This window comes from Grampus griseus (assembly GCF_964374135.1).
Source record: "Grampus griseus genome assembly, chromosome: 12".
Lineage (NCBI taxonomy): Eukaryota > Metazoa > Chordata > Mammalia > Artiodactyla > Delphinidae > Grampus > Grampus griseus.
In genome coordinates, this window is record NC_139006.1 from 19935733 (window position 1) to 19948153 (window position 12421).

At 52.7% G+C, this 12421-nt stretch overlaps 1 protein-coding gene across 2 annotated transcripts in view; it reads right to left on the reverse strand.

Moving 5' to 3' along the window:
- The window catches only part of TPST2 (tyrosylprotein sulfotransferase 2), a 56349-nt gene extending 46444 nt beyond the window's left edge, over positions 1-9905 (reverse strand). For both annotated transcript variants that reach the window (XM_082667571.1, XM_082667570.1), the window contains exon 1: positions 9812-9905. The gene's annotated coding sequence lies outside the window, so the exon portion shown is untranslated. The remainder of the gene's footprint in view (positions 1-9811) is intronic.
- Positions 9906-12421: the final 2516 nt, after the last annotated feature.

Consider the following 12421-nt stretch of genomic DNA (forward strand, 5'->3'; position numbering starts at 1 on the left):
AGACTCTGCTCTGTGCTCCAAACCTGTCTGCATGATCCTCAGCAAATCACCTCAACTCTCTAGACATCAGTTTCTGCATTGGCGAAAGGAAGGGGCTGGACCCAACCTCTAAGCTGGCTATGCTCCCCGAACTCTCAGCCCTTAAATATGCACTGCTGGCCTACTGTGTGCCTGGTGCCTGCCCATGGAGCTCACAGCCTCTCGGTGGCCCAAGGAAGGGCGAAGGCGACATGCCATGGGCCTCGCACCTACTCCTGGGAGCCAGGATCCTCGATCAAACCCAAAGCGGCATTCAGCCCTCTTGCTGTAACCCAGGCTTCCTCTCCGCACCCCGGGCCCCCACGGCCCTGGGGCCAGCTGGGCCGGGCGAAGGGCCCGGGGCCAGGGCTGGATTCCAAACCCTGGACTACGGCATGGCCTCCACAGACCTCCTAATCTCCCTCTCTTCACCGGGGAAGTGGCCCATGCCAAGTCTCCCACACTTCCACTGGAGATGCTTGGCCGCGTCCCTGGGCTCTGCAAGGGCTCTGATGGTTCTGAGGCAGGATATCACTCACGGCCAAAGGAAGTGGGACGGAGATGGAGGAAGGGAAAACAAGGAAGAGCGGTGTTAGGGTGTGTGCATGTGGGGAGAAGGGGAAGCAGTGCAGGTGGGGGAGGGAGATGACAGACAGACAGGGAGAGATGGGGGAACCAGGGATGCGGAGAGACAGAGGTGGGAGAGAGATGTGGGGAGAGAGAAACAAGGAGAGACAGAGATGAAGGGAGACAGAGACAGGGGAGACAGAGTCAGGGGAGAGACATAAACAAGAGGGAGACAGGGATCGGAGAGACAGACAGGGAGCAACAAAAACAGAGACGAAGACAGACACAGGGCGTGGGGGAGGAGCAAGACGCGGAGAGGGAGTAGCCTGGAACAGGAACCCCAGCTGCCCAGCGAGAACCAGGACCCGCGCCTGCACCACCATGGCTAACGGAGTCCTTCCCCACCCCCACCCCAGGTCAAGGCCCCTGCGGCTTCAGAGAAAGAGCAGAATATTAAGAGGAAGGCTGCTGCTGGTCTGGCCCCCTCCTGCCACGGGGCTCCCCAAATTCCCACCTGCTGAAGACCACCTTCATTCATGACGCTGGCTACAGCCAGAACCCCCTTTACTCTCACCTACTTTTTTTGTTAGATGGATGCAATATCGTTAAAACATTTTCAAAGGAAACTCTACCCCCCAGCTTAAATTAAAAACACGCTCTAATTAAAAAGTAACTGCAAAAACACACGCAAAGGAAGCGATCCTTCTGCCTTCTAGCTGGAGACTGCCGCCTGCCCAAGGACCCCAGGGGGGCCCAGTGGGGGTCTGCTCTTTGTTAATCCACAGGACTCTGGAGAGAAACATCGAGGTAGCACCTAGAGAAGACTCCGTCCAGGGAGTCATCAGAGGGTAGAAGGGGACTTGGAGAGGAAAACTCTTTCATTCTCCAGGGTAAAATCCAGGTTCTCTGACCTGGCCAATTTTAACACCCTCCCACCCCCAACATACACATGCAAACATACTAAAATCTCAGTGCCATGAACTCTAACCTACAAAGCCCACAGTTTTGTGGCTGTGGTTCCCTTCCCCTAGAAAACCTTTCCTGCCTTCCTCTACCCAGCTAACTCCTATTGGTAAATTTATACCCCCTCCTCCAGGAAGCCTTCCCGGACTGCCTCCCATTCTTGTGTCAATGTCCCTCAAAGTGCTTAGCAGCCTGCATGGCCTCCTGCACCGCAAGGCGAAGGGCTAGGCATCCCCCACATCTTCTCAGGACTCAGCAAGGCCCCCAACTCCCAGCATGGGCTGCGAGGGTATTTGTTGACTCAATGGAAGGACAAATAAAGAAATGAAGGTACCTGAGCACCCCTGGATGGGTTGAAATCAAAACAAAAGCTTCTCTGTGCTCCGTAAAAAATGTCCAGGCAGAAGCTCTCATGTAAAAAGAATGAGCTGACCTGGTTCCAACCGGCCTCGCCCAGCTCCTGGCCCCCAGTCTCTGGGCCAGCGACCCAATCCCTATGAACCTCAGTTTTCTCACCTATAAAATGGATACAGCAGTGAACTACCCGTAAAGAGCTAAGTACCCTGGAGGCCCTCAAATGTTAACTGCAATCATTCTTTTTATTACCACCTTATACTCACCAAATCACAAAATATTATTACTTGAAGGAACCCAAGAGATGAGTAGATTGAGACTGCCAGACTTTCTGTAAATGGCCCAATAATTGCTGTATTTTCAGTCCTGTGGGCCACAGGGTCTCTGTTGGAACTACTCTACTCTGCTGTTGTAGCGTGGAAGCAGCCAGAGACAAAATGTAAGTAAAAGCGTGGCTGTGTTCCAATAAAACTTTACTTACACAAACAAGCAAATGGGCCGGATTTGGCCCAGGGACTGTAGTTTCCTGACCTCTGATATAGGCTGTCACTGCTCCAAGTGTGGTCTTTAGACAAGCAGCACTGGAGCCTGCTAGGAGCTGGCAAGAAAGGCAGTCATAGGCCCTGTCGCCACCCGACTCAATCAGAATCTACACTTTGGCAAGAGCTCTAGGGGATTCGTGAAAGTGTTTAAAAGTTTGAGAGGTGTGGTCCCCAATTTCCCAGCTCAGCACCTCGGGTCAGAGATGTGATTTACCCTTTTTCTTGTTTGCTGCCTCCACCAGAAGGTGCACTGAGGAAAAAGTGGGACCTGGTGGCTTCCTGAATCCTGCACCCAGCCTCTAGCTGAGAACCTGTAGCATGTCCCTATTCAGCAAGTTACTGAGTGCCCAGTATGACCCAGGCCCAGGGCCAGGTGCAGGGGACACGCCAATTACTGCAGACATCACTCCGCGGCTCTCCGTGCAGTGATGGGATGGATGGATGACTCGCTCGGGCAGCCAGTGGAGTTGGGCAGATCTGGGTTCGAATCCCGGTGTTGTCACTTCAGGCCTGTGTGACCTCGGGAAAGTGACTCGAGTCTCAGTTTCCAGGAAGTGGAGCTGTCAATAACAAAAATGTCTCCCTGGTACCCTGTGAGGACAGGGAGAGGGTATGGGATGGTGTCCCAGCAGCTGTGCAGCTGGTGTGGATGCGCTGGTACACAGACACACACCCGCCAGTGCTCATGGCACAGGGACCTCGGCCGGCCCCAAATAGCTCTGTGGGTTAAGCAGGGACCTGGACCAGGTAAGGCGGGACCCTGGGGCCCAGAGACAGGGGCTCCTCACCCGGGGAGTGTGGGATGGGGACAAGGGTGTGTTAAAAGCCTTGAGGGTTTACAGTGGCAGAAGAGGTATCAGAGGCCTCAGACAGCCTCCAATAACCTAGAAAAGCAGAGCTGGAAAGACTCTTGGAGAACATCAAAACCAGTGGTTTAAAAAATATATCAATTTTTTTTAACTTTCTTTTTTAAATAATTAATTAATCATTTTGGCTGTGTTGGGTCTTTGTTGCTGCGCGTGGGCTTTCTCTAGTTGCGGTGAGCAGCGGCTACCCTTCATTGCGGTGTGTGCGCTTCTCATCGCGGTGGCTTCTCTTGTTGCGGAGCATGGGCTCTAGGGCGCTCAGGCTTTAGTAGCTGTAGTGCGTGGGCTTCAGTAGTTGTGGCTCACAGGCTCTAGAGCGCAGGCTCAGTAGTTGTGGCGCACGGGCTTAGTTGCTCTGCGGCATGTGGGATCTTCCCGGACCAGGGCTCAAACCTGTGTCCCCTGCATTGGCAGGCAGATTCTTAACCACTGCACCACCAGGGACGCCCTATATTATTTTTTAAAGCAATGGATCTGCTTGTTCAAGTGACACCCAGGCAGGTCCCTGGTGTCCTCAGAGCCCTGAAGGCGTGCACTGGGCCAGGGGGCCGTGGGGAGCGACCAGGACAGCCCAGGCCATCGATACGCCAGCTTCAAGCCACTCTAGTTTGGCCCAAGCTCTTGAGTTTCCATAAGAAGTGAGACACTGGAATTATTCTCTAAAAATATTTGAATGTTTTCTCGTTTTAAAATACAGCACTAGGGGCTTCCCTGGTGGCGCAGTGGTTGGGAATCCGCCTGCCAATGCAGGGGACGCGGGTTCGTGCCCCGGTCCGGGAAGATCCCACATGCCGCGGAGCGGCTAGGCCCGTGAGCCATGGCCGCTGGGCCTGCGCGTCCGGAGCCTGTGCTCTGCAACGGGAGAGGCCACAACAGTGAGAGGCCCTCGTACCGCAAAAAAAAAAAAAAAAAAAAAGTACAGCACTAGATTGGGATTGACACATATACATTATTGATACTATGTATAAAATAGACAACTGATGGGAACATACTGTATAGCACCCGGAACTCTACTTAATGCACTGGTAGTGTCCTAAATGGAGGGGATATGTGTATATGTATGGCTGATTCATTTCGCTGTTCAGCAGAAGCTAACACAACATTGTAAAGCAACTACAGTCCAATAAAAATTAATTAAAATAAAATAAAATACAGCACTGTGGGAGCTACACAAAAACCAACCTGCAGGGCAAAGCCATTGACTAGCAGCTTGCTACAGCCCTACCTGCCCATTCCACAGGTGGGGAAACTGAGTCTCAGAGAGGGGAAGCACCTTGCCCAATGTCACACAGCAATGTGGAAGCACAGCTGGGACTCAGTTGCCTCCAAGCTCTTGTCCAGCCCCCAACTGCTCATGAGAGTGGGGGGAGTGGGGGGACATTGGGGAGGGGGGTAGGAATCTAGTCTTCACAAGCCAAGAACCCTGCTTGTTCTGTCCGTACAGGAAAGAATGTGGGCAAAGAGGCAGGAAAAGGGATGAACAATTATTAATAACATAATTTTACAATCACATAATATGTAAGAATAATTCTATAATAATGTAATAATAGCAACTGACATTTTCTGAGCGTTTTCTGTGTGCTAGGCATTGAGACAGGGTATCAAGAAGGGGGTAAGATGAAAATTAAGAGTGTAGACTCTGGATTCAAACCCTGTCTCTCCCACTTCCTAGCTGGGTGACCTTATGCAAATTACTTCACCTCTCTGTGCCTCAGCGTATACATCTCAGAGGGCTGCTGGGAGAATTAAATGAGTTCAAGTACATAAAGTACCTAGAACATTGCCTGGCACCCAGTAAGCCCTGTTGACATTTTATTTATAATTATTGCCTCTGGACAGATGGGGAAGCCAAGGCTCACAAAGGGACACGTTCAAGTGTCTCCGAAGATCCTGTCTAACCTTGGGGCCTTGCATTTTGCCCGATAGAAGGGTAGGTATTAGGTTGGCGAAAAAGTTCGTTTGAGTTTTTCCATAAGATGTTACGGAAAAGGACTTCCCTGGTAGCGCATTGGTTAAGAATCCGCCTGCCAATGCAGGGGACATGGGTTCAAGCCCTGGTCCGGGAAGATCCCACATGCCGCAGAGCAACTAAGTCCGTGCACCACAATTACTGAGCCTGCGCTATAGAGTCCGCGAGCCACAACTACGGAGCCTGAGTGCCACAGCTACTGAAGCCTGTGCGCCTACAGTCCAAGCTCCGCAACACGAGAAGCCACCGCAATGAGAAGCCTGCGCACCACAATGAAGAGTAGCCCCTGCTTGCCACAACTAGAGAAAGCCTGTGTGCAGCAATGAAGACCCAATGCAGCCAAAAATAAAAATAAATAAATAAAATAAAATTAAGAAAAAAAATGTTATGGAAAAACCCGAACGAATATTTTGGCCAACCGCAATACTTTATCCCCAATCCCTCCCGTCAACAACTGCAGGAGGTAGGTCCCATTTGCGCTTCTATTCTGCAGATGAGAAAACTGAGGCATAGGAAGGCAGCTAGGGAACCCAGACCCATTGCCCCTAAGTGGACTGGCCGGATTCTAACACAGGCCTGAGCCCTGGAGGATGCTATCACCCAAGCCCACTTTCTGGCCACCTGCCCACCTTCTGGCTACAGCCACGTGGGTCAAAAGTCTGGTTGATGCAAAATTCACTTGGCAGCCAGGGCAGCTGCCCTGCCCTTGCTGCCCACCTTCTGAGCATGCAGGATAACAAGCAGCTTCTCCAGGCGGCAGCCCCAGATGTCCCCCAGGGCACGTGGGCACTGCCCTCTTCGGTCCTTCCCTGCAATTTTTGGCCCAGCTCTCGGGCTGCTCTGAATGAATCATTCCCACAAATCGTCCTCGGGCCGCAGCAGCCCAGGGTGGAGGAGACCCAAGCAGGGGCATGGGAAGGGGCAGGCATCCCAGAACCTTCTCTGGAGCAGCCCCATTCAGGGTGGATGTGTCTGCAGAGAGCAAGGGGCTTTGCAGGCAGTAGGAACGGGCGTTAAGTGGGGAGGCCAGGAGCCAGCTACCCAGAGAAGCTTCCACGCCGCCACAGGGCAAATCAAAGCCACACAGGCCACACCCGGGCTTTCAAGTCGTCAATACCAGCCACTTCTGACCTGCCACTCCTGCTACAAATTGATCCACAGAGTCACGTCGATAAAGCATCTGAACACTTTATGATTCCCAAAGTGGTACTGCATTCAGTCCATGCCCATTCCCCAGCAGGGTACACTGAGGCCCAGCAAGGGGCAGCCCCTTGACTAGCCTCCTCAACCCTGTTTCCGTTTCCCCAGGCTGCCTTCTTCGTGCACAGGAAATTGGGACTTTAAAAGGCCAAGAGAGTGAAAGTATGCACAAGTGAATAAAGCAGGAGGGGCTGGACACGGCCACCAGAAGGCCTGGTCTCCACAGCCCTCCCAAAGGGCAGCTGCCCAGGTGGGAGGAGGCCGGTGGCTGGGACCCGGGAACGCAGAGCCCAAGGCTGGTTGAAGTTCCCGAACCAGCAGGTTATAGGTTGAACCTCGTGAAGAACGGATGACCTTCAAGCCCCTTTGTTATCCTGTGATGCTGCCACCCTCTGACCAAGGATCTTCCCTGCAGCCTGGCCTCATGGAAGGCAAAGAGCATGTGGGAAGAGGTGGGCGTCCCAGGTGGGGGGACGACACCCGAGAGGAGGGACGGGGGTGTGTGTGTGTCCAGCGTGTCACGGGTGGGGCATCTGTCGCTCAGGACTGCTGTCCTCAGGCCTAGGGGTGGCAGCTCTGGAAATAAGCAGTGGCTCACTTAGGGTATATCTAAGGGAACCACATGGCCACCAGAGGAGGTCACCTTCAGAATGAGCATAGTGTAGCGGGTGGAACACAGGCAGGACCAGACCCCACTTCCGAGCCAAGGGACAGGCCTTCCCTTAGGGCTGCAGTCTAGGAAACCCACCAAGGGTCTCCCTGGCCTCCACATGGAGCCTCAGCTGTCAAAGGACCCCGGCTGGCCTGGTGTGGGAAGGTCTGAGCTGTCCCCGCCCCCGCTTTACCTTCATCCCATGCAGAGGTCCCTAAAGGCACCACCAGATCCTGTGCTGGGTCCTGGGTTGGCCACTGCGAGCCCCTGGGTTCCTCATGGCCTCCTCTGGTCCCGCTCAGGAACAGAAGGGACACAGTGCACACGTACCTCAGCTAAGAGGCCCACAGGCTTGATCTGTTTCCCTAACTGATGGTTCCAGAGGCATTCCCAGTTACTCTGCTAAGGAGGAGTTTAATTTCATGTGTGTTAGTTTCATGTACGTTAATTTCATGTAGTTAATTTCTAACTAGCACATCAAAGCCAGTGATTTCAAAGATTAGGACTGCTGAAGACTAAATTTGTTTAAGATTATACCCCAAGCCTCAAATGCTGCTGCTGGGATTATAAAATGGTGAAGCTGCTTTGGAAAATGTTTTAGCAGTTCCTCAAAAGGTGGAACACAGAATTATCATATGACCCCCCAATTCCACTCCTAGGGCTGTACCCCAGAGAACTGAAAACATACGCCACACAATGACTTGTACACGAATGCTCACAGCAGCACTACTCGTAACAGCCCCGTAAGTGGCAACAACCCAAATGCCCAACAACTGATAAATAAAATGTGGTATAACCATACGATGGAATATTATTCAGCCACTAAAAAGAATGAAATGCTGAAATAAAATAGTAATGAAGTACTGCATACTAGCATACGGACAAACGCTGGAAACATTCTAAGTGAAGAGCACCAATCACAAAAGGCCGTAGTGCATGATTCCATTTATAGGAAACGTCCAGCACAGGCAAATCCACAGAGGTGCAAAGTAGATTAGCGGTTGCCAGGGGCTGGGGTGGGGGGGTGGGGGGACTGGGAGTGACCACTGATGGGCCCAGGGTTTCCTTTTGGGTGATGAAAATCTTCTAAAATTAGACAGTGGTGACGGTTGCACAACTCTGAAAATCCTAAAAACCACTAAATTAAATACTTTAAAAGGGTGAACTGTACGGCATATGAGTTACATCGCAATAAGGCTTCTATAAAAAAATTACATGAGATTTTAAAAAAGGTGATATATATATTAAGTAAATAATAGTATCAATATTATACAATTGGGATTCGACGAGTTAAAACGGTTCATTTATAAATGACACAATAAACCCGATTTCACAGTCATGGAAACTGAGGCTGAGTGAGGGGGAATGACTCGCCCAGGCCACATCACTACTAAACCAGAGTGAGTCACACCAAAATTTGTCCAAACACAGAAGCTTGGCCTAACCATCTAGACACGCAGCTGAATGAAGGGATTTGAGATGGGATATGGGGAGAGGTGCCCACAGCCCAGAATGGGGGACAGACCTGCAAAGAGGTTAATAAGTGAGGGAAAGGGCCAGATACATCTGTGGGATTCAAAACACAAAGCACCCAACAATGCCTGGGGAGTGCCAGGGAAGGCTTCCAGGAGGAGGTGCTGCCCAAGGAGGCTTCTGAAGGATGAGTAGGAGTTTACCAGCCCTCCTGCCCCAACACCTCTATAAGACGCATAAAGTCAGGGGTCCTAAGGGTGAGTTTCAGCTCTGCCACATAAGGGTGAGTTTCAGCTCTGCCACATCCTAGCTGTTGGACCTAGGGCCGTGGGCACAAGACCTCTCTGAGCCTCAGTTTCCCCGTCTGTAAAAGGGGAAGTAGACAAGGTGATCAGCCCTTCTAACTACTGCACTCAATCGGATGGTTCCCACCCTTCCTCCCGAGGGGACCAGCCTTTGAGTGGAAAAGCCAGACCTCGACCTCTGTCCCACATAATAATAACAGGCTTTGCCAGGTCAGGCGTGCCCAACCTTGGTGACCAAGCCCCCTTTCCCTTGCTGCCACTCACGTCCCAGCTTCACAAGGCATCTCCCGTTCAGCTGTGCACACTGAGAAGGGGAGGTTACTGGGCGGTGGGATCCTCTGGTCAAATTCCGCCCCCCCTCCTTGCGGGTGACCCCCAAGTTCACCAGGGCTGCCCCTATCCCATGCTCTCGGCGCCCCCCTCCCCAGGCAGCGATTTCTTACCCCCAACCCCTTCACTTTAGATACGCCTCGTAACTCCACAGCAGCTGCAAGTTAACTTCAACGCGTCCCCCGCGCGTCCAGGCGCCCGCGTGTGGGGCGCGCCGGGGAGGGGTCCGGGGCTCAGACAGCGGAGACACGCCGCCTCCCCCCGAAAACACACGCACGCTGAGCGTCTCCCCCGCGCAAGGTCCGAAGCGAGAATCGCGGTCACGGGGGCCGGGTGTCCGCCGCACCCGGGGGAAAGCGCTCGCAGCGCCGGGCGGGTGAGAATCCGCGAACCTCCCGCCCGCCCGCGCCGCCTCCCTACCAGCACCCAGCCGCGGAACCCGAGCAGCTGCGCCGGGCCCGGGAAGAAGCTGCGAGGGCCGAGGGCTCCCCGCCGCCCGAGGCCGACCCGCAGGCGGCCCCCTGCCGGGAGCTGCAGCCCAGGCCCCCCCTCGCTGCCCCGGAGACACCTACCACGAGAGGCACGGCGCGGCAGCCCCGCGTGCCCAGCGACTCAGCGCTCGCCAGCCACCCCGGCCGGGGGAGGCGGGACCATGGCGCCGTGACGTCGCACGGGGGCGGTCCGAGACGTGGTCCCGCCCCCAGGTCCGCCCACGGCCGATCCCCGCGCCCCCCGTCCCGCCTCCAGACCGCGCTGTGGGGCGGGGCGTCCATGGCAGCTGACTGCCCGCCCCGGAAACTCTGGTCGGCCGGCCGGCTTACCCACAGGGCGGGCAGCTCATCGCTTTCCCCACCCCCTGCTACTACTCTGCTTAAGAGAAGTTCCCTCTGTCTACAAGCAGGGGAGTGGAATGATCGCCAAGAAGTGGTGTAAAAGAAGAAAACTAGACCCTGAGCAGAGAGTTTTAATGCTACTGTCTGTAGGAAACAAAAGGAAAACTGGGAAGGGCTATCATACAATTCATATACATCACTGGTTCTCAAGGAGGGTGTGATTTCGCCCTGCGGGCCACCAACCTCCCAGGGAGACATTTGGCAATGTCTGAAGACATTTTGGGTTGTCACAACTGGGGGGTTGGAGGGGATACGTTTCTACTGGAATCTAGTGGATAGAGGCCTGGGATGCTGCTAAACATCGTACAATGATCAGGACAGCCCTCCACCCTGCCAACCAAAAGCCATCCAGCCTAAAATGTCAGTAGTGCAGGGTTGAGAAACCCTGTTAGATAAGAATAAAATAAAACTCCAGGCTGGTAGAGCTCAACTCGGTCCAACCTCTCTGTGCCTCTGTTTCTCCGTCTGTAAAACTGGGAAGATAATAGATCTATCTATGCATCATATGCATATGCATTGAATACCTGAAGGAAGGGGAGGAAAGGATGAAGGCTTACTTCTCACTGTGAACCTTTGTTCTTTTTGAATTTTTTTTTTTTTTTTTTACCATTTGTATATATTACCTATTTAAAATAAATATCTAGGACTTCCCTGGCGGCGCAGTGGTTAAGAATCCGCCTGCCAACGCAGGGGAAACGGGTTCGAGCCCTGGTCCCGGAAGATCCCACATGCCACGGAGCAACTAAGCCCATGTGCCACAACTACTGAGGCTATGCTCTAGAGCCCGCGAGCCACAACTACTGAGCCCACGTGCCTAGAGCCCGTGCTTTACAACAAGAGAAGCCACCGTGCTCCACACAAGAGAAGCCACCGCAATGAGAAGCCTGCGCACCACAACAAAGAGTAGCCTCTGCTCGCCGCAACTAGAGAAGTGCCACGTGCAGCAACGAAGACCCAACACAGCCAAAAATAAATTAATTTTAAAAAATTAAAACAAAAAATAAAATAAATTTCTATAGTAGTTACCACCATAACAGCAAATGCATATATATATATAATTACCTTTATAGTATATCTATATAATTACATACTATTTAGGCATTGCTCTAAGCACTCTATATTTACACACTTAAACCTTTAATAACCTTGTGAGACGTCTATTATCATCCCCATCTTACAGATAAGGAAAAGATGACATACAGATGTGAAGTATTTTGTCCATGGCCAACCATGTGTTTATTCATAGCTCATTAATTCATTCATCTATATGTCTAATAAATAGTACCTGCCCTGTACAAAGTGCTGGAACTGACAAAATGAAATCGCCTGCTTCAATGCAGCCAGCTGTTACTGGCCTGGAAACAACGGAATAATGTTATATAGTGTTTATTGTGCACATATCACAGGCTTTGTATGACTCACTATGGGGTAGCCCTGCTGGATGTTTTATAATGTCCCTTTCTGGGTGGAGAAATGGAGATCAAAGGAAGAGGTCTGAATGGGGCATGTGTTTAAGAACATTCTAGCAACATGCATTTCCTGAGCGCCCTGTGCTGGGCGTTGGGAGTCAGCAGGTAACAGGAGGTCTAGGGTCCTGCATCCAGTTGGGGTAATCTGGACCCTCCAACAAGCATGGTGGAGTTGGGAACAGGGTGATCAACCTGGTCCAAGGAGGGAGGGCCGGGGGTGTTTACACTGAGGCCTGAAGCACGACTGAGGGTTCATAGGAGATTGTGCTAATCACAGGGCCCCGCAGGTGCAAAGGTCTGGCAGGAAGGACATTTGTCAAGGGGCCCTGCATGAAGTGCAGAGTGGACAGGATGTGGGGCGGGTGAGAGGAGGTTGCGGGGGTCTGCGGGGGCTGATGCTGCGGGGCTTTGTGGGCTAGAAGGAGTCAGGACTTTATCTTGCAGAGGTGGAGAGATATGGAAGGCGTTCAGCGGGGGAAGGACGTGCCAGCTTTGCTTTCTGCAGAGATCCTCTGGCTATTGTGCAGAAGAGGACAGGCAGGGAGACTGGTTTGAAGGCTGTTAAAATTCTCCAGGGGAAGCTGGTCAACCCAGGTGGGGCTGGGGACATAGGGTTGTGTTCGGGCTCCAGAGATGTCTGGAAGACAGAACTGGCAGATCTCAGCGGCGGCGCTAAAGAAGGGGACCAGAATGATCGCCTGTTTTCTAGGTTGCACCTCTCCTCTCAGCACCCCAACTCAGCGAACCCCCTCAGGTCTCAAGCTGGCTGTCCCCGCCTTGAGGAAGCCTAACCCCACCTCCCCACCCCTGGCAAATGTCC